Consider the following 23,986-nt stretch of genomic DNA (forward strand, 5'->3'; position numbering starts at 1 on the left):
TATCTTCAATAGGAAAATGCTTTTTTTGGCTCAGTTATTTCTCTCCCTTTGTTCTTGCTTTTCTCCATCTTCTAGATATTTTTTCTTCTAGATCTAGATTTACTTTTTTTTCTGATACAAATCCTAAGGTTTGAGAGAGAAGACCAAAACCAATGCTTTTGAAAGTTTGAAAATTAAACTGAAATGTGTGCATTTGAAGTCATTATCACACAAGCTCTTCCTCTGAGCCTGGACTTCCTCTTTTGTGTCTCTCAGAGCTGTCTGGGTCACAGGTGTGGTCTTGAATAAGAGGCAGTTTTGTATATAGATGAGCTGAGCCAGCCCAGGGCTTAGGGCAATAATGTTTTTAAAGAGGGTGTTAAAACTGTCTTTAGGTATCTACTTAACTCTAGAAGATATCAACGCTGACATTTATAACCACATATGTCCATATCTTCTGACTCTCAATGCGGATACTTTCAATACCTCAAGAGTAGTGACTTGGAGGTGAAGTATCTTTAATATTTTCTTGGCAATAAATATGCAAAGTTCTAACAAAAAATATAAAAGACATAATTAAATCACTTTTTAGAATAAACTGTATTTAGATTAATTCAATCAATCTTAAATTCAACTCATCTTTGAAACAAACTATTTTGTGTGCAACTAACACAAATAATCTGCTCAAAATCCTGGAGTTTGAGTCTCTAATGTTCCCATTTATCAGCTGTGTGTGTTTGACTATCAATCACAGCACCTTCTTTTCCCAATCTTTCAAAAGATGGGGGCAATTCCTGCCAAGTTATATTTTAGTGATCCTTCCTACCACATGGGTTTTTCTCTGAAGATTTAATGACTGATTCATCTGAAGTAGCACAGTTCACTAGGGGTGATTTATGTAAAGACTCCCAGCCAATGTTGCATTTGGCCATATTTGTAAATGCTTTTGTTTGTCATAATTGGGGTGTGGGGGTGGGTGGGATGGGTGGGCAGGTGTGTGTTTGTGTGTACATCTATGCAGCTGAGACCTTCTACAGCTCACGGAACAGACTATACAATAAAGAATTCCTCAACTGAAATGTAAGCAGGACTGATGGGACTCACTTGGAACATCAACAACTGCAAAACTCTAACCTTTATTTTAGAGTACCAATGTCTACTTGTTTGACTTGTTGCATTCTACTCTTCTTCCTTTATCACATTGCTTCTGTTCTACATCTTTTCTTATATTTTTGGTTGTGAGCCTAGTCCTTAATGGCTGAGCTATCCCTCCAGCCCCTACATCTTTTCTTTGTGGTGTTTGATAGAGTCGAATCCATAATCTTGTAAGCAGCTGACATCAGAATGAAACAACCAGAGAATCTGAAATGTCTCCTGTGCTCAGTAGTGGATTATCAACTTGACATGAGCTGAAGTCATCTTGAGAGAAGGGAACCTCAATTAAGAAAATGCCTTTATTAGCCGGCCGGTGGTGGCGCACGCCTTTAATCCCAGCACTCGGAAGGCAGAGGCAGGCGGATCTCTGTGAGTTCGAGCAGCTGGGCTACCAAGTGAGTCCAGAAAGCGCAAAGCTACACAGAGAAACCCTGTCTCGAAAAAAAAAAAAAAAAAAAAATGCCTTTATACAGTCTGTTTGTAGGTATGTCTGTTTTCTTAAATAGTAATTGATGGGGGAGGGCCTAGCCATTGTGGTCCTGGGTTCTATAAAAAATGAGAGGGGGCAGATCATATGGTGATACCAGGAGACAGACAGTGAAAAGAGGCTAGCCATGTTCTTTTGTACCAACTGCTTGTCATGGAAACTAATTCACATTGTACGGGCAGTACCGGTTCTTTGATTGCAGAACCCGAAGCAGCCTAGTTGGCCCCAGGCCCTACCTGTTAAATGTTCTACACCATCTCCCATCATGCCTACACTGGGGACCAAAGCTCCAATGCATGACTCCCTGGATGGTTGAAACCAAACCACAGGCAATTGTAGCAGCATGAAACAAATGACTGGATGATAAACCTCTTTCTCATAACTGATGTTTTACTTTTTTTGTTGAGGTATAAGTTAGGGAATGAACAAATACTGACTACAGTATGAGGTTCAAAGTGTAGGTTAAAATAATATCTGTTAGACTGAACAATAAGAGAGATTACTAAAGAAATGGGTAAGAAGAAAGGAAGAGACAGAAAAGGAAAACAGCTTCCTGAGATCATTCTGTTGGAAATGACCTCCAATATTGCTGTTGCATGAATGGATTTATCAATACATGCAAGAGCATGGTTGTTAAATCCACAACTTCACAGCTAGCTCTTGATTACATCATCAATACAATAAACCCCAGACTTATTGGAAAGCTACAATTGTTATTTCTAGGGCTTCAAAATATCTGCAGAATAAAGTGGTAGGATAAACATTTAATAATGAGTATCTCAAGAAAAGCCAATCTAAACATCTGTGGTTTCAAGACAGAGTTAAAGTGCAACTTCTGGGGGGTATCACTCAATATCATCCTATTGTTTATTCATTACATGTGTGTAAGGAGTACTCTCAAAGATTGTAGTAAAGGAGCTGGAGGCTGTATAGGTTATTTTTGTTAATTATACATTTTCCATCTGAGCAATTTGTGTTGTTGTTTGTAAGTCTGTGGATATTTTTTTCTTGGGTCTTTTTTAAATAGGAATCACACATGGGGTGGATATTGTCAAATTTGGATCACTACTCAAGTACATAGGTACAAAAGTTGCTGTCTTGGAGGAATGAATGTGGAGAGAAATGGCGAGAAGAAAACAGCAAGTAACATTTTCTTTTCTATATGATCTCATTGTACAAAAGCCTATGTTAAAGATTTTTTTTTTTTTTTTTTTTACCAACTGTAAACTTCATACGGTACATTACTAACAGATGTAATAGTTGGACAGATAAAACACTCATAATCCATTTTTAAAGCTTAAACTATGTCTCTAGGCAATAGGAGCTGTGACTGTAGCCAAGAGTGAACAATATCTAACATTTGTCTTTTTAGTAATGTGAAAATAACCTTTAAAAGATACTTAGCTGAATTTTCTGAGACTAAGGGCTCAGCCCTTAGACTATAGTTTCAAAAGATAATTCTCCAAGAGGGATGCTTTCCACTTCCTTCAATAAGAAAAATAGGATTGGAATTTTGTCTAATGAGAATAGAAAGGTGAAGCTTTGTTTCATTTTTCGTCACATTGCTTTATAGAAACTTCAGATTCAGCTTCCTCATTTTACACTCTAAGATTTTTTCTGTGTAGGAATCTGAAATTAATATTAATATATCTTATACTCACACACTCATACTGATTCAGTAATTTTTTTTTTTTTTATATTTGTGTGTGTGTGTGGACGCTGCGTGTGCATACAAATAATTTGTGGAGTTAAGGTAACTTTAGAAATTTGTAGGTTTTGCTTTCACTTGCTGAAGCAGGATTTTGTACATTTGAATGATTGCATAGTATAGGCTAGCTAGTGCATGATGTTCTCTTGATTTCTCTCTGCTCATATAATAGGCTGCTGAAATTACAGATATGTACCCTGTTTTTACATGATGTATAAGTAAGGGCTCTCTAAGAGAACTGAAATGATATAACTAATATATATATATATGTGTGTGTTTATATATAATATTCTATTTATTTATATATATTATATACCTATGTGTTATATCCATATGTGTGTGTGTGTGTATGTGTGTGTGTGTATAAAGGGGATTTATTAGATTGGCTTCCATGATATCATCTGTGTAGTCCATCAATGCTCAATCCATGAGGAGTAGTCTCAGTCTGACACTGAAGGCCTGGAGGATTCCTAGAGAACTACTGCTCTTCAGTCTACGTTGGAATCCTAAAGAAAGTGGTTCTAGTACGCGTGAAGCAATGTCACAGCAACAGAACAGATGAACTCACCAGCAAGAGTGAAGGCAAACAGGCCAAGCACAAAAAGTTTCTGTCTTCCATGCCATTTTATTTGGGTGGCTACCAGAAGGTGCCACCCCTATTTAGGATGAGTTTTCCCTTTTCAGATAATGTGATTAAAAAATTCCTGCACAGTTGTGCCTAGATGCGTGTAATTCAGTTGATTTCAGATCTAGTCAAGTTGACAGCTGAGATAAGCTCTCATGTGATTTCCAGGCATCTAATTTAGGTCACCATGTTTGCCTGGCAAGCACTCTTATCCACTGAGCCACTTCCCTAAACCTCCACAACTTCTTGTGTTTTAATTAACAGTCATCTGACAGTTGATCATTTTCCTTAGTCAGTTTTATTTCATTAAATATTTTATGTATAGACTACTCTTTATTCTCCTCTGTAGTTCTATTATTGAATGCACACTTCTATGTTGGTTCATCTGTTTCTTGATCATGGTGAACTTGCTTGGTATATATTTGATATTTGCTAACAAACTCTGGTTTGGTGTTTTCACCTATATAAAGGCTATACTTGTAGAGTAAAAAACCTCAGGAAAAATATTGAGGTTGCCTCTATTAATACCAAAGCACACTGATATCTTGAACTTAAAATTAGCTTTACATTTCAATTATTAGTTTGAGGTATTCTAAGGAGGCCTCAACCCTAAACAAAGATCTACAGAAAACTAAGGAATGCTAAAAATGGGAGAACTAGTCTTCTCCTGGGAAGAGTACACAATTGGTTATCCAATCCCAAATGGTCAGCCCTAAAAACATACAAAAAAAAAAAAAAAACAAAACCATTATACAGACTGAGCAGGGCATATTTAGGAATATATGTGTAGATAGATAGATAGATAGATAGATAGATAGATAGATAGAGATATGTGTAGTTGGAAGTTTTCTCCAGTCCTGCCTGGCCCCACTTATAAAATAATCACTGAGAGGCTTAATATTATTTACAAACTGTGTGTTCTATGGCAGGCCTCTTGTTAGTTAGCTCTTATATCTTAAATTAACTTATTTCTATTAATCTATGTTTTGCACATGTTTCACGGCTTACAGGTCTGCTGGCATTTTGTTCCTTGGGCAAAAGGCTGGTGTCTCTCTGCCTCTGTCTTCTTCTTGTCTTTCTCCTTGGATTTCCACCTGGCTAATACCTGACTCACCATAGACCAGAGCAGCTTCTTTGTTAACCAAGCATAGCAACACATATTCACAGCATACAGAAAGACATCCCATAGCAGATATGCATGTAAAAACAATGAAAAAAAAGAGGTTATGAATTTAAAAGAGAGCAAAGAGGGTTATCTGAGTGGGTTTGAAGAGAGGAATGGAGGGAGGACGTGTGATTAAATTAAAATTTCAAAAACATATTAAAATTAAAAAAAGTCTTATAAATGAATGAAGCAGGCTTAATCTAATGTCCAGGAAATATTACTTTTGCCACCTAGAGCCATACCTAGTCCAGATGGTTCTACAGATTAGCACACTTGTTTAAAATGACGACGACAGTTTACAGTTGCATCTTGTGTATTCCAAGCCTTATGTAGAACTTTTAGGTTTAACAGGAATGGAAAGACCCACAAGTGTTGATTACAATTTTTCCCAGAACTCAAGAATTCCGACCACAGTATTTACTCTTCTTAGATTCTACTTGCTATTTGTTTTTAGGCCAAGATAGTACTTCATTGATTGTGTGTGTGTGTGTGTGTGTGTGTGTGTGTGTGTTTCCCAATGAGAACATTGGATACCAGAAATTAGGCTTTGGAAATAAATGCATTGACTATCTTTTAGTCCTAACTTATTACTATACTTTATTCTTCCATGTATATATTTATTTCAAGATGATTTCATGTATTTGCAGTGAGGAGTAAGTGAAACTTATAGCCACTGAACTCACATCATTTTTTATCAACACTCTGTTGTTTTTATTATGTTGCTGTTGATATTTTATTCTTTGATATATAAAAATTCATCTGTTGTTTACTCCCTGTGAATTTTATCCTCACTCATTGCTCTTATCTAAATGTTTGTGTTCAGTCTATAATTCTTAGACTGGTATCCTGGTAGTCCTAGGAGATAGGGCCTTGGGGAAGTAATTAGATCATAAGGGCATAGCCCAAATAAATGGGATTAGTGTCCTTAGAAAAGAGGCCCTAGGGAGCTTATTATCTCTTTCCACCAGAGAGAAAGTGTCATCCATGACCGAAAACACCCACCCACCCTTACCACATAATGAATTTGAGCCTTGATCGTGGATTCTAGCCTCTGAAACCACAATGAATTTCTATTTTGTTAAAATACTTAGTACATTTTATTTTGTTACAGCAGCCAAAACAAACTGTGGTGTGGTTAATATTGTTTGCCCTTGAATTTGCCTTTTCAGTAGCAAAGACTGTGGCTACTGATTAGTCTTAGTATTCATCTATACTGTTCATTAATTTTTAAATCTTGAAGTCCGTCTGTTTTAGATCAAACCCTGGCATGTAGTAAATGAATGTATATTGATAATAATCTAGGTGGAATCATTAGTACATGAGTAAGACTTATCAAAACAATGTATTTGTTTGACCTTAGCTCTGTTGTGTTTTCATGTGTAAAATTATAAAATTTATACAAATCTCATTGTTAATTTTTTGGTTTATGGTTGTGTTTATTTGAGGGCTGTGTTGTGTAGTTTTCTTCTCATATTATCTTTAAAATTACAGCTGGATTTAAGATGACGTGAAAATATGTTATACCACCATCAGCCAACCCTGTGCATCTCATTCTTGTGTATGTACATTCCATTATGTTAGCACAAGGTGGGACTGACTAATATACATTTCTGAGATATACACATCTTCATTGAAAACATATGACTTCTTTTCATAAAAATTGATTTTTTTCTAAAGGAAAATAGAATGTCACATGAATGTTCTTGCAAACCACTAATATAGCATGTGACATTTAATACATAAACAAAGTTTAATTAATTTATTTTATTTATTTATTTATTGGTTTTTTTCGAGACAGGGTTTTGCTGTGTAGCTTTGCGCCTTTCCTGGAACTCACTCTGTAACCCAGGCTGGCCTCAAACTCACAGAGATCCACCTGGTTCTGCCTTCCAAGTGCTAAGATTAAAGGCATGTGCTACTACCGCCCAGCTCAGAGGAGATCTTAAATACAGGCTTATAGCACAATGGGAGAACCCCGGAGGGCAGAAGTTTGCTATCGATGTTTTACAATCTTGTATCTAAGCTGTTAACACCCATATTTTCACAGCATACAGAAAGACATCCCCCCATCACTTCTCCTTTTCTTTCTAAATGAAAGGAAGGTTTTTAACTTCAACCTAGTAAAATTACATATATTTGTAGCTGAAAATTTTCCTGGTCCCACCCAGGTCTCAGGGCTCTAGGGTCCCACAGCCACTCAGACCCAAGTAAACACGTACAGGCTTATATTATTTTTAAACTGTGGCCATGGTAGGCTTCTTGCTAACTAGCTTTTATATCTTGAATTAACCAATTTCTATAAATCTATACTTTGCCACGTGTCTTGTGGCTTATCAGTATCTTTATACCTTGCTTCTCATGGCGCTGCTGGCAGTGTCTTCTCTGCTCTGCCTTTCTCCTTCCTCCTCTCTCTTTAGAATGTCCTGCCTAACCTTATTCTGCCTCATCGTTGTCCAGACGGCTTTATTTATCAACCAATCAGAACAACACATTTTCACAGCATACAGAATGACATCACCCATCACTGGCAGCACTAATTGGACTCAATGTGATTTTTTTCTTTTTTTTTTTAATATTAGAATGTAATCACATCATTTCTCCCTCCCATTTCCTCCCTCCAACCTTCCATATACACTTCATTGTTTTTCTTCAAATTTGTGGCTTCCTTTTTCATTAGTTGTTTTACACACACACACACACACACACACACACACACACACACACACACACACATTCCTAAATACACCAGCTTGGTCTCTATAATTTTACTTGCATGTGTGTTTTCAGGGCTGAACATTTGGTATTGGAAATCGAAATTGTGTCTTCTTCCATAGAGAAGACTATTTCTTCCCAACAGCTCTCTAATAGGATTTAAGATTCACTCAACAAGCAGAAATCTATGCCAGGTATTGGAGACCTAGCCAAGTACTTAGTGCTAATGAAGTTATGAATGGTGTAGGTGAACCTACAACCACCTCTTTACTAAACTAGCGTAAACACAATGGAATTCTTAAAAATATGTTTGAATTAAAGTAGAACTATGTTATTTTCCCCTGTCCCTTTCCTCAATCCAGCGCCTCCCATGCTGCCTCTCAAATTGATAGCTTCTTTTTCTTTGATTATTATTGTTATATACATATGTGTATGTGAACAAATAAATAAATTTGGACTGTTGTATTTGTTTTGTTGTTTGTGTGTACATTGTTCAGGGATGACCACAATGCAATGGACCATCAGTAAGTCAGTTCATCCCCAGGAAAGACTAATTCTTCCCACTCTGGGCAGCTAATCCATGGGATTATGTTTTTAAGAATATATGAAATTGGGAGGGAATAGTGATAGATGTTATTGGGAAGATAATGAAAGGGATGAAATAGAGAGTGAACTTGACAAAAAAATTGTATAATATGTATGTATGAAATTATCAAACATTAAAAATTAAAAGTCATAAAATAGCAGTGTATCAGTGTTGGTTCAAAAATATACCTTATGTCAATCATGAAATACAAAGTAGTAGTAGAGGAAAATGGCATACACTGAAACTCTGCATTATGTAGATAAGATTTCTGCAAACCTGAAGCTACTCTACAGTTCAATTTTGCATAACAATACATCAATTTACCAGTAGCAAAAACTTTACTTATATTGCTGCAAATAATTAGTCTAGTTGGTTTTATTTTGTTCAATGAAGAATTTTACTGCTGTATTCATACGCCCTATTTCAATAGACATTAAATAATTTGGAAGCATCAAGAAGTTTCCATAGCTCCTGATCGTTTGGATGAGTTAATATTCATACCTAAAGTCGGCTTCTGGAAGAAACTCCCTGTGTTGGTACAGTGCTTTTTCTCCCCAGATTCAGAGCCGTATGGATTTAACTGCATCTAAGGAACTCCATATTAAGACACATCAAAATAGAGCAGAACACTTTGACCTGATTCTGTCAGCCCAACCTCAACTGCTTCTTAGCTCCTGCTTTCCTGACAGAAAAGCACGCAGTTCCCAGGCAATTCCAAGGCCTCACTAATCTCTTTCCAACTCCACAAGAGTCTGCTCCTATTTTACCTCACACTTCAAGCTCACTGCTTCCAAAGTCCCAATCTTCAGCATTAGCCAGGTAAGTCACTGCTCAGCCTTGATGTCCTTGCAGACTATATCACGCCAATAATAGAAAACCTAAGTGTTTCTGTAGTTTTGTGTTTCATATCCTGGGTTGGTGTTACAGAATTTAAATGGAAAATCATCCTGAATTCAAAGAAACTCTCTCCCAAGCAGGGATTTCAAATGCTATTCTGAGAGTCACCGAATTTAAATCCCCAACTACAAGACATATTTTCACTTCCTGCATTGATTTTTGGAAAAGAAAAAATATTTTCAGAGTTCTTTCTGAAAGCTACCTGAAAGATTTTGGTTCTGAGACCTTTTTCTTTCTGCATTTATGTCTCTCCAGTATCCTCCAAAGGAAGATTCCTATTTTGTCCTGAAATTATTTCACTAAAGAGTCAATTAAGCTCCGGTGAAGGTGTTTTCAAATTCAGTACTGTTGATATTTTGGGTTTTGAGTGAAAGACTGCGCTGTGTTGTGGGACTTCCAGCAGTATTCCTTGTCTCTTCCCAAGATAGCAAAATCAATACTTCCCCTGTTGTGATGACCGAAAAATATCTCCACAGGTTTTTAAAAGTCCTTTAGGGAGCAACATCAACCACACTTGAAAACTGCTGATTTAATGCAACCATCAGAATTCAATTTTGTTGAAACTGCTGAAGTACTTTGATTGGGCTTATATTCAATAGTCAAGATGCCGAAAGACACATGAAGCATCTTCTCTGTTGGGTGTGCATTCTCTGTGTCTTCTTACACTGTGAAAATCAACAAAATTGCTGTGGAGAAAGGCTTGTGGTTAGCATGGAATTAGCAGGTCTATGAAGTTCAGATAGTTGCTTCCTTTGCCTGAAAAGTGATGATTTTCATCAGAGGAATACATATTAGTACAAGTCATCTAGGTTCAAATTGGGCCTTCCTCTTTGACAGCAAATGGTCAACACCCGTTATTTCTGTGCCCATTCACTGAAATCTGTGCTTTAGCTCAACTCTGGTACCCTATATTAATAATTTACCTATTTGTTTGATGGTTTTATGAAATTTTTAAAGACAGGGTTTCACTCCTCATGTAGATCAGGCTATCTTCACATTCTTAGTAATCTTCTTGCCTCAGCCTCCCAAGTATAGGTGTTATAAGGATATACTGACACATTCAAGCAGCTCTTAATAATTTATAGCATGAGTGAGCAACCTATGAGCCTTTAAAGCACACCCCCACCATTACTTAACATATGATCTATTGCTCCAACAACAGACTTCTATATTTGGATCAGTCCCCAAAAATAGATCATGAAGCCCAAAATATTTTCCCTCTGTCTTTTTACAGAAACATGCAGACAGTTTCTGTTTTAAACATAACATCTGAAAATATTTACCACCCCCATTTTAAACCCTTAATCCCACATATTGCACCAGCTTAGATATAACAGCACTAGCCACATTGGTAATAGTGTCTGATTCTTTAAAATCGTCTCCAGTCACAGGGTTTATTTAGACACCACTCTTATCCCCATGAAAATAAGAAGGGTGAGCCCTTACATCCAAAGACTACATTTATACCTTTGTTTATTATATCTGTCTACAGGCACAGCAATTCTAAACAACTGTTACCCTTTGCTCCAAGTCTCTTTCCTCAGGCTCTGGAAATGTTGCAGAACACAGTGGCCATAAGAAGCCAGCTTGCTCTTTCCGGGTAAGTGTATTTACCTTTGGGGAAGGTCCAGTGATGGAGAGAAGCAGACAATCTTTGGGATGAATAGAAGAGCTTGAAGCATTCTCTCAGAATCTGTGTTTGCTCTTTCTCCTTTCTTTGTTGTTGTTGTTGTTTGAAAGCAAAAAAGAATCCAGAACAAGTTCTCCTAGCAGACCTATACATTTTTAATTTTGTTTGTTCTCTTTGGTCGTCATCAATCTGCAATTGCTTTCCGATTACAGCTAGTCACTGTTATATATTTCTCCTAAGGCTGTTTGAGAAAATATGTTATTAAAAGCTTCAGTTAAATGAGTAACATTTGGAAAACAACGCATGTATATTGTGATATTTTATTATTGTGAGTCAGAATGCTAAAGTATACATCCAAATAGAGACTACTTCACATATTATGAATCAATCTGTTTTCATTGTATTATAAATATATAAAGAGGGGATGAGAAGACAAGCTTTAATTCTCATTTGTATTCATTTTTGGAAATGACTATATTGGAAATATTGAGAATAGATGCAATACTAAAGTTATCTCTGGGGCAGAGAAATGTTCCAGTGGTTTAAAGTATTTACTGCTTCTGCAGAGGGCCTGGGTTCGATTCCCAGAACCCACATTGTAGTTCACAAGCATCCCTAATGCCAGTTTGGGAGGATCAAATGCTCTTGTCTTACCTTTGCAGGCACCAGGCATGAGTGTGGTGCACAAACACACATATAGGTAAAACATTCATATCACATTTGAAATGAATAAATCTAAAAGAAAACTAATTAAGCTCTCTTGCATGTAGTAACTATTTTCTTATCTATGTTTTCCTGTGAATAATCTAACTGCTGAGGGTAATATTCCATAAATGGTGCTTGGTGAATATAGGCATAGTAGAATAGTGGTTCTCATCAAAGCCCACTTCATACCTGTCCTACCTTTGTGTGCCTATAACAAATGATTCTGTAGTCAAAGTGCACTAGAGCATGACCAGAGGAAAGCTATGGTCCCGCACAGTGTGGATCCCACTCATGATTTCATTCACATTTTCAATAGATCCTTTCTAAATATAAACTTAAATACACTTCGAATTTCATTAGAACCAGACTGAATTCATATGGAATATACAAACTCCAGCTAGCAATTAAATAATATTCAAGTACAATCAATATCTAAATGAGCTCTGGGTTGGAAGTCCAAGAGAATGCTGATCAGGCGGTATTACAGGACAAGTATTCCAGTAGTATCCACTACTTGCAAGCATGAACATCTGAATTATAGAGTACAGCCTGTGTTAATTTTTAGTTGGCTTTGAGGAAGGAGGCGAGAGCAAAGCAGGTTTGAGGAAGGAGCTAAATAAACGCAGATGGTGTCAGCAAGGACAACTCAGAGTTGGATTCTGAAAGGCTATCTTGGGGCAATGTTGAAAGGGGAGGCAGGGAGGGAATAAAGCTTATTCACATGCCTGTTATGGTAACCAGTGGACTTCCTTTACTGGGACACAAAGGGCTAGCAGAGTCCTGCATTAAATCCACATTCTGCTGTCTAGTTACCAAACTGACCATCTCTTCCTCTTCTACACTAGGCTCATGTTTCTTCTGACAATTAAGTTATTCTGATTTATTTCCCCATGTTTATTTCTGGATTTTTTTCTATTCTCTCCATTATGATCCAAGCTCTTTTCCAAACATTATTTATGAAAACTTTCTGATGAAAAAGAAACCCCAAATCACCTTTCTCTAACATTACTTGACTCTTTTATAAACTGTCAGTCACTGTCTTTGGAAATCTTTTATTTTTCTCTCTTGGATCAAGTTAAAGTTTTGTATATTTATAATTTATCTCTGTGATGGTTAATCTTCACCTTTGAGGAAGACCTAATGGCCATCCATGGTAACTGAGAGAGGAAGAATCAATTTTCTCCAGATCCCTGATAACCTATACAATCCTAAGTGGTCAGCCATAATTACATTTTAAAGATGAACTGTTAACTTGCTGTCTCTCAACCTTTTCAGGATGCCATCACGAAATGCCATGAACCAGCTGACTTATAAACAGGCATTCATTTCCTACCAAAATCAAGACAGAAGCAGATTGTATATCTGCTGAAGGCCTGTATACCAGGTCCATAAATGACTATGAAATGCGGGTCTCCACATGGTGAATGAAGTAAGAGGTGTCTTGGGCCTCTTTTTTTTTGGCACTAATCAAATTCATGAATGTCCAGCCACTATCACCTGACAATGACTTTTCTTTCTGGGTGAGAAGCAGTGGTGGCACACACTTTTAATCTCAGCTCTTGGGAGGAGGAAGTAGGAAGATCAGGAGTTCCAGGTCACCCTGGGCTGCAGGAGATTGAACCTGAGTCTAAAAGGGAAAAAGGTCGTGGTGGCTCTCACCTTTTAGCCCAGCACTTGGGAGGACCATGCTTTTGATCCTTGCACTAGCGATGTGGTGATGGGAATATAAGGTGGGTGGAGACAGGATCTGCTCACTCAGTCTGAGGATTCATAGAGACAGGGCCCCTTTGGTGTGAGATTTCGTAGAGCTAGGAAGTCTTTGGTGGCTGGTTGTTCTGCTTCTCTGATCTTTCAGCTCCCACCCTCAATATCTGACTCTGGGTTTTTATTGTTAAGATTAATTAGGACCACACTTCATTGAGACATAAATATTCAGACTATGGTAATGTTCTCTGAGGAAGTTTAGAGAATCATGGATGGCATAAAATTTCCATTTTTATAATATAACCAAACAGAAACAAGTTTTATTAAAATAACAGTAATAACTTTCCATTTTGGCCTTATCTAGAGTTTCAGAAGCCATTGTACAGCAAGTGATGTGTTTTACACATACACACACACACACACACACACACACACACACACGCACACGCACACGCACACGCACACGCACAGAGTTAAGTGTCCTATATCTAGATGTGAGGGTTAATTTTGGAGAGATGCCAGCTAAACTGTCAAAGCTCACTCCTGTGATGACTATGATGGTGTTTGGGGAGAAGACTGGCAGGTGGGTCCGTCAGCTCCACGAGAAAGATTCACCTCCAGTATGGGTAGGATGGTGGAGGAGGTGAGAGCATGAATGAAACGCTGAGTGGAAGAAGGGAGAATTTCAAACACATTCTACTCTTCTTTCAGCAGCTTCAGTTTTTGCTACTTCCAATGCCTGTGACCATCAGCTCCATCCTCTGAACGGGGACCAGGACTAATGATTCCCTAAAAGCCTTTCAGCCTCTTGACTTGAATTGGAGATGCACCATAAGTAGCTGTTCTCTTGTGACTTTCAGCTTCTTTGACTGAGTGGGACTGGGTTTCCAGAGAGCTCTCCAGCCTGCAGACAGCCATCACTGAACGATTCAGCCTCTTATCATGTAAGTGAATCTAATACATCCCCTCATAATTCCATCTGTCATTCTTCTTTTCTCCCCTCTCATTTCCATCCCTCCCTTTTCCCTCTTCCCTCCTTCCCCCCACCTCCTCTGATTTTTCTCTTCATTTTATGTCATTGCTTTGGAGAACTCTTAATAGTAGTCAAAGCTTAAAACCCACTAATGCAATAATGGAGCATTTGAAAGCACCACGGGCTTCAAAAGCATGCTTGTCAGGAGTAGAAGTGGGAGGAATAAGTAATAAATAAATAGGCAGATAGATAGATAGATAGATAGATAGATAGATAGATAGATAGATAGATAGGGAGGAAAAGAAAGAAGGGCAGAAGGTAGAAGATGAGGAAGAATAGGCCTAAGTGTCTGATTTCATTATAAAATAAAAGAACTGCCTTTATCTTTAAAAACTTGGCCAAAAGACATCTACTTTTTTAAAATATATACATTGGAAAATAGTCAGGGCAGTACAGAGGGAGGGGAAACACATGAAATGAATTTCAAGATGGTCCTAGATTTCTAGATAGAGTTACATTCCAAAGCCTGGGATAGGCAGGGCAGGAGTTTCCACCCATGAAGACTGTCTCTATAAGTTAAATAGAGACTGGAATTTAGGAAATCTATTGAGATTTAGAGTTTCAAGAGGAGGGATTTATTCACAGAAATAACCTCCACACATAGATTGTAGCACCTGATTCTCATTCATTCATTCTCTCTCTCTATTTCTTTCTCTTACACAAGGTATAAAAATGTAATAAATTTTTTAAAGAATGAAAAGAGAAATATCAATTTAAATTCTACTTATATTGAATGTAAATAAGAGAATAGTGTGGCAGTTTTAATCTAATGATGTGAAACTTAACCAACTTACTAAAAAAGAAGTAGAATACTTGAATGAACCCACATCAATTTAAAAATTGAAAATATGTTTTAAACATGACTTCAGAAAAAAATATGTAGATCAGTCAGCTCTATCCATGAATCTTCAGGAAAATATCACCAGGCTTATGCAAACTATTTGAGGAAGTAGAAAGAGAAAGGAATATTCCTTTATTCATTCCATGAAGTTAGCATTTCCATTATTGAAAATGGTATAAGGAAAACACAGACATATTTTTTTCATGAGAATGGGTTCAGAAATCAGCAACAAATATTAGCAAGTTAATCCTGTAAATCTTTTAAAAGGGAATATAGTGACCACAAGGGGTTTTCTCAAGAATCCATGACTTAACTTTTGAATACCAATCATGATCCTCACCACATTATCAAAACAAAAAGGAGAAGGATTTGAGTGACAGGATTTGAGAAAATTCAACGTACATTTATAGTTAAGTATATCAGTAATCTAGGGACAGAAAGGACCAGTCTCTAAGATCATACTTGGTTTAAAGACCAACATTAGGCACACAATAAATATCCATACACTGAGCACTCCTCATTAATACTAGTGAAGGAAAATAAAATGAATTAAAGGCACAGACGTGACATCAAGATGTAATTAATCATGAAGTCACATGATTATGTATATAGAAGTTCCTAATGAATCCACATAGAAGCTATTGAAATATATAACCAACTACAACACACAGGCATAATATCTATACAAAACTGAATTACATTTCTATGTACTAGCAGTGAGCAATAGAAAAATCTTTTTAAGTAATCACAATTACAACCAAAACTGCAAAAGACCCACAGTTTAAGAAACTGCAGTATTTGCACCATGAAGATATAAAATATTTAGAGAAATAAAGGAGATTCTAAAAACTGGAGCTAATGTGTTCTTAGACTCAGAGCTAAACTAGATATGCTAAGAACATGGTAGCTATAGCAATGGTAGTCAGTTAACAATTACTAATTCTCCAAAAATTGATCAATAGCATCCATACAAACCCATTTAAAATTGTTGCAGGCAAAATTTTTAAAGGAAGATTAACAATATAATTTTTATAATATTTAGAGAATATAAATGGCCTAGAATAAGCTAAACAACTGGTTAAGAGAGTCATAAAGAGAGTCACGTTGGTGCCGGGCAGTGGTGGCACACACCTTTAATCCCGGAACTCAGGAGGCAGAACCAGGCAGATCTCTGTGAGTTCGAGGCCAGCCTAGTCTACAGAGTGAGATCCAGGACAGCCACGAAAACTACACAGAGAAACCCTGTCTCAAAAGAGAGAGAGAGAGCAGAGACAGAGACAGAGACAGAGAGACAGAGAGAGAGAGAGTCATGGTGGAATTCTTAAATTTAATTCCAAGGTTTTCTATAAATCTAGAGTAATTAAGACAATGATATTTACATAAAGGGCTACATAAAATCAAGGAAACATGCTAGTTAAAAATAAGTAATGCATTTATAGTCATTTCATTTTAGATATAAAAGTTTAAAGAAAACAAAATTAATAGAAAATAGAGGCTCTTTCAACAAATGACCCTGAAAAATTTAAAGTGCATATTAATAAAGAAATCAAATATTGATCCTTATATTAAGTATATAGAAAAATTAAAACAGGGTAGATCAAAGATATAAACTAAATACTTGAATTATAGACTTTATTGTTGATTTTAGTACAATAATCTGATACTTTCAGGTACAGCTTACAAAACATTAGTCACAGTAAGAAACTGTATGCAATGGATATTGATAACATAAAATCTACTCTGTTGATAGACAATGTAAAACTGTAAAAATACAAGGCATAGACTGGACAATAATACCTATAATACATATGAATGATAAAGAATTTTCAAAATGCAGAATTCTATAACTCCATCATTAAAAGCAAAACAATCTTAATGGACAACCTTGTTAAACAGGTATTTCTTAAAGGTAGATATGTGAACTGGGTTCAGTGCTTAAGAAAATTTAGTCCCTGAAGGGCATTCCTAATATGTTTATCAGTATTATTCTACCCACATCCATATGCCTACAGTTAAAAATGACTGATGATGTCCAGTGCTTATGGAGATAAGAGCAACAGGATACTATTTTGGGAATAGGAAGCCATAAAATCACTTTGGAAAGCACTTTAAGAAACTTCTTTGTAGATGTAATTCTGAATAGTTTTATTAAATAAGAAAGCAAACTCCATATGGAGTTTCTTCAATGCTCATCATTCTCTTTGAAATAATTGGGGCTGCCAGGAGCAGACGTGACTCATTGTTCAGAAAAGTCTAAGTTTTTAAAACATTTTAAATGCCATATTCTGTAGGTCTTTGAAATGTTTGAAGATTATCTACCTAATTGATATATATCAGTGTATATCTAGAAAATGTAACTAACATGATTATAAGTTTGATTATCATAAATGACTAATTATTCTGTATTTTTAAATTACATATTACAATTTTAAATGAGTTGCATAGACATAGTACCTTAAACAAGAGTAGAAATATATATAGCACAACAAAACCAATTTAAATTTGTATCAATAAACCAAAATCCATAGCAATCTAAAAAAAAGAAACACATTTCCCCTTATTTTGTCTAAAATTAAAAAAAGCTTATAACTAATACAAGAAAAACTATCTAATAAGTATATACAATATATACAGTCAAAAATTACACTATGTATAGTCCATTAACATTGACAGATTCAGACAAAATAAATATGTATATACACACAATGTCCAGTCCAGTAACATTTGATAACCTCAGACAAAAAAAATGTCATTACTTATCCTATGTAAAACAAGTAGTTTCTTTTTAAGAGTAGATTCAATTTCTACCTTTTGTCATTTTTATATCTTCCTTTTTTGAGGAAATAGGATCAGCTGAGGAACTGACAAGGTGAGGTGGCTGTGACTTGTTCTGTCTCTCTGATCTTCCAGCATTCACCCCAATACCTGGCTTCAGATTTGTTTTTATTAATAAGACCTTCTAAGATTCCTCCTACAGATCACAAGCAGGCATGTATTTTAAAGCTCAATTTCCTAATATTTATTTCTATTATCATCTTATTTATCATGTGTAAACTTGGGTGTCCATCTACTGAAAGTGATGAAATCTCATCCATGAGAGAGCATTTATTGTATTATGCAGCACTAATAAACAGTAAATGTTGTTCTCAGAAAAAAAAATAAGAAACACAGAGCCAAATGCAGAGTTAAAAGCCCAGAGGTCCGAGAGCAGTAGCCAAAAGCTGAGACCACCTTCTTACCACCCGCTGCCACTGCCATCCTTCCCCTGAGAAGAGACCTACTTCCTGCGTGTCTGTCTTTTTTTTGACTTTCTGTTCTGCCTTCTCAATGGTTGTAAACCCAACCATATGACCTCCTTGTCACTGCCTGTCTATACAGACCTCAGGTCTCTATGGTTGGTATTGAGATTAAAGGCATGGTATCCTTGAACACACAGAGAACTGCCTGTCATGTGATCGGGATTAAGTGTGTGTGCTACCACTGCCAGACTTCTGCTATGACTTGCTATTAGCTCTGATGCCCAGGCACTTTTATTTATTAATATATAAATAAAATCACATTTTAGCACAAATAAAATATCACCATACTTCTTAGAAAATTGAACAGATATTTCCTGTATGACATTGCAATTCCATTGAAGAGAAATAAAATATATGTCCACATATAACTTCTCCTTGAAAATTCTTTGCAACGGTTTTTGTGGATATTTTTATAAATTGTCAAATCAAATGAAGTCAAATTTCTAACATCAAATGGTATCTTAGAGTTTTCAATGCTGTGAAGAGACAGCATGACCATGGCATCTTGTAAAGGAAAACATTTAAGTGGGCTGACTTACAGGTTCAGAGGTTAAGTACATCATCATGGTAGGGAGCATGGTGGCATGCAGGCAGACATGGTTCTGGAGAGATAGCCGAGAGTTCTACATCTTTTTCCACAGGCAGCAGGAAGAGAATGAGCCACTAAGCCTGGCTTGAGCTTATGAGACCTTTCATCTTGCCCCTAGTGATGCACTTTCTCCAACAACCACCCTACTCCAACATCCACACTTCCTAAATGTGCCACTTCCTATGAACCTATGGGGAGACATTTTTATTCCAACCACCACAAGCAGATAATGGAAATCTTACAGTGAAATACTGCATGTAATAACTTAGTTTCTAAAAGTCAGACTTGGAGATCCCAGCTTCTTGACACTCACAGACTTGTGTTAACCGTGTCTAAGTAGTTTTTAGGAAATTAGAATGCCTGTTTGTTTGGAGATATCAATTCTATAATTGTTACTAGAAATTGTAGTATCTTCTAAGCAGATATTTGCTCTCCTTTGCTGACTGCTATGAAGAGACTCACAAACTACACACTGAAGCTGGGCTTTGTGAACAGCCAACAGCCATCTAAGGGCCATCAACAGAACAACCTATAAGTACTGAGTGCTACCAACAACCAATCTAGTGAGTATAGCTAGAGTTTTCCTGCCTGCCTGGCCCACAGTCAGGACAAATCTCTGTCACCCGCCAGTCCCCCAGCCGCTCAGACCCAACCAAGTAAACACAGAGACTTATATTGTTTAAATTGTTTGGCCTAATGGCTCGGGCTTCTAGATATCTAGTCCATTTCTATAAATCTATACCTTGCCAAGTGGCTCATGGCTTACTGGTATCTTCACATGCTGCTTGTCATGGCGGTGGCTGGCAGTGTCTCCCTGATTCAGCCTTCTACTTCCCAGAATTCTCCTCTCTCCTTGTCCTGCCTATACTTCCTGCCTGGCCACTGGCCAATCAGTGTTTTATTTATACAGAATGATATCCACAGCAAGTGAAGCTAAATGTGGACTCTTCTTAAGGTTCAGTGGCTTGTGAGAAAGCCTCCACCAAGGAACACACAGAAACCACATCCAGATTCCTGGCCACCTCCTAGTTACTATGATATAATAAAATGTTCATTGTTCTAAAACATTATGGTGCTAATAATGTTAGGAAGTAATAGATATACTCACCAATTATAAAGAATGATTCAGTAATGAATTTGTCAGCTTTATAACAGGAAAAGTCACCACAAATTTCACAACTTAAAATGAAATTGGTTCATTTATTAAGTGAGAGTTCAATAAGTCGTCAGCCCAGGCATGACGTAACAATTCACTGCACAGGTGTAACCACATTACATCCTGGGTTAGGCCTGGGTTATACTGTCATCTGAAACTCAGATGAGATGTCTAAGTTCACACACTTGTTGCGAGAATTTAACTCCTTGTCCTGTGACACTGAAGTTCCAGTTTTCTTGTGATTTTTCCTTGGGGTTGCCCTCAGCTCATAAAGCATAGGTAGGGTGTCTTGACACATGGACGTCTCTATAACTTGGAATTATTCTCTTTAAAAATTAACAAGAACATGTCTCCTGGGCTTTGAATAACTCTAATTCTTTCTAAATGTTCACTTCTTTACCTGGGAAAATTGCTCAATTAAAATATTAAGGACTATAAACTGCACCTGAAAACTATCTCTTTATGGTAGTATATAAGTAGATGTTTGGTTGAGCATTAAATATGAAGTAAATACAACAGTAAACAAGAGATACAGTAATAAAGAGCAAGTCAATGGTCCAGTACAGGGGTTGGACATTTTCTGGAAAGAGACAAAAGGACTCATTTGTTCACCTTGGTATTGTTGATAGTAATACAGATTTACAAATATGATAGACTTATGAAACTAAGTACTTGAAATGTGAACGGTAGATTATATATAAAGTATGTGCCAGAAAATGTATTAGACACAGCCAGTCACGAGATCTTTTCTACCCTTTCCACGCACCTTATAACAAGACTGCTCAAATCTGATTCCACCAAGAAACCTAGATGCAGAAGAACCTATAAAATCTACTTTTTTCTTCCATGTTTTATGCTTCTTAGTGGTGTTTTAGTTCAGGAAACTGAACTAAACTATAGTTCTTCAGTAAAAATATTTCCTCTCATTCTTTCCGGTTATGCAGTGTCTGAGCTAATGAATTTAACATATACATGTTCACACACATGTACATGCATATCCCAATCGTAGGTACAAACACTCTCCTCAGAGACAGTGAACTATAATTCATAAAAAGAAGAATCATTGAATTGTAATTAACAAAAGATAAACAACTTACCTGATCATAGCTACCCACACAGTAAGAGGATCTAAACTTCTCTCCTATTCCACAACCTAGATGGCAGGGCCCTGGCTTCTAGTTCTGAAATCCAGTAATAGCAGATAGGACCTTTTTAGGTAAATACCACTAGGGAGATTGCTGCTTTCTGCGTTAAGGCTAAGTTTCAGTTTTGAAAATCAGCAATGAAACCTCTTCTATGATGATATGACTCTTAATGAGGTAATATTTTTTTTTTTTAAGAGATTGAATGGCCCACAGATCCTGAAGAAATCTTGAGAGTAATGGATTGTCCTTTCTCGTGTCTGGATCAGCAAAATTTACAAAGCAGGGATTTCTTTCATAATATCTATTTGAATAACAGGGGTGGAGTTGAGAAAGACATGAATCAATTATTCACAGGGACAAAAAACCCTTTGGGATTTCATAGGTTTTTTTTCTTCTAGTCAAAACCATATGCACTTAATTACAAAAGAATGGAATGAAATACACAAATTAGTGGGGAATTTTCAGCACATCTGGGATGTGTTCATGGGTGAGGAGGTGCAGGAGCCACCACCTCAGAACCACTGGCACAATAAATTATATAAATAGGAAAAGAGCAAGATTTAAGCAAGCTGTCGATGTTTCTTGATTTGCCTCTGCAATACAAATCACACCCAGAAAGAAAAAAAATTAATTGAGTCAGTATTGTGGAGAGATGTTTTGCATTCAGGTTTTGCCAAAGTCAGAGACACAAATCACTACATTTATCAGCCAATGTCCACAACGAGTGCATTCCTGACTTTAAGACAACTTTTCTGAACTCGATACTCATGTTTCGCAAACAATTGAAAAAAAAATAAACCAACAACACAGATAAAATATTTCAAATACCATACATCAGTCAGGATAATTCTTTTGTACTGTGGCTGAGATACCATTGCTTTAGTGGGATGGGAGCCATGCATGAATCTCACAGACCGCCAGAGTCAGGTTTACTTTTCCTGAAACAAAAAAATGTATTATGTTTGTGCTTGATTTCACGAAAATCCAGCAAACAGCAAAACTTAAAAACATAAAGTGTGGGGCTGGCCCGATGGCTCGGAGAAAGAGCAGAGTCCTTGCCGCCAAGGCTGGTGATGTCAACTGGATCCGTGGAACCTCCATGCTAGAAAGGGAGAACAAACTTCCACAGACTGTGCTCTGACCTCCACATGGGCATCATCGCTTGCATTCATGGGTATGTACCCACAATATATATAAATAAAGAATGAGTTAAGTTACTAAATAAACAAAATTTAGGAAACAAAAGTCAGGATTTTTGATGGGCTTACTGCAGAAATTGAGACGCAAGGTCTAGGTTTCTTGTGTGTGGGTTTTTTTTTTTTTTTTTTTTTCTTTTTCTTTTTGAAACCTATCCCATGATTGCAAGGTGATTGCTCCTCCAGACATCTAATTGTCTGGGCTGATGGTAATGGTACTAAGAGATCGTTCCTTAAATGTTTTCTTCTTCTTTTTTTTTAATTTAAATAAAGTTCCTGCAGGCTGCACATCTGGAGGATTCCACTGTCAAGAATTGGGTCATATGTCTAAATTCATTTCCACTATAGGCTACCAAAACAAGGTGTCAGGTGACCACATTGCTACAAGATTGACACAGCTGTTCATTCAGTGCTGTGTAAGCACTAAGTAAGTACAACAGTTCATATTATGTATGTGATTGACACGGACAAGATCTTCATGGCTTCCATTTACTCTCCAAATTCTATATGCATACTGAAATTGGCTAACTTATCATCAGCTTCTATGAATAATCTCAATAGTCTTTACTTTGAGGAGTATAACAACACATGCATTATGTTCTTGGGTTTCTATGCCTCTAAGCAAGCACTGAGCATTTTTGAAGTTCTTATTAATGTTTAATCTTACTTGAAATTTTAAAGACTTGTTATGAGTTTAACTAGCTGTGCACCATTTTTAGAAAACTACTAAAAGTTAATAGTCAATTCTATTTAATGTATGTTCATCAATATTTATTAAGCATCATCACTGTGTTGGGTCAGTACTAAAGGTATTAAGGATAAAACCAAATAGTTTATTCTCTGATACAAACATAGGCAGATAAGCACACATTGAAATTGAAGAGGATGTGCTCAAATTGGAGCATTGCAGGATGGAAGAAGCAATTCTATCAGGAGAAGGATTCTAGGAAGACAAACACATTATACCCAAATCAGGATCAGTCCCCTTGTTTAGTCATTTCCAGTCTATTTTCTTCCCTCTAAATTAAATGAAAAATAAATACAATTACTTATAAATAAGTAATACATAGTACTGTAATATAGCTGTGCATTTCTTAATTATAGACATCTTAGAAATGCATTGTCAGGTTGTCATTATGTGAAAATCACACATAAGTGCTTCCACATACTCACATGCTATGACATGTTTATGCACCTAAGTTATATGAGACATACTATCATAGATGTGAACTCTTTTTTACCAAAATAGTATCATATGGGTTATACAACCATAATAATTAAAAGTGTCAACAAGAAAGATGCTTTCAGTAATATTTAAGTTTATTCATAATAACAGGAGTCTTGATTTTAACGAAATATTTGATCTACTGCTTC

General features: G+C 36.5%; 1 long non-coding RNA gene across 1 annotated transcript; it reads left to right on the forward strand.

Moving 5' to 3' along the window:
* The first annotated feature begins 14,088 nt into the window (after positions 1 to 14,088).
* On the forward strand, positions 14,089 to 23,466 carry LOC114701926. The gene is made up of 2 exons (XR_003735901.2): positions 14,089 to 14,297; positions 22,886 to 23,466. It is a non-coding gene; the product is annotated as an uncharacterized LOC114701926 (long non-coding RNA).
* The last annotated feature ends 520 nt before the right edge of the window (positions 23,467 to 23,986 follow it).

This window comes from Peromyscus leucopus, chromosome 12 (assembly GCF_004664715.2).
Source record: "Peromyscus leucopus breed LL Stock chromosome 12, UCI_PerLeu_2.1, whole genome shotgun sequence".
Classification (NCBI taxonomy): Eukaryota; Metazoa; Chordata; class Mammalia; order Rodentia; family Cricetidae; genus Peromyscus; species Peromyscus leucopus.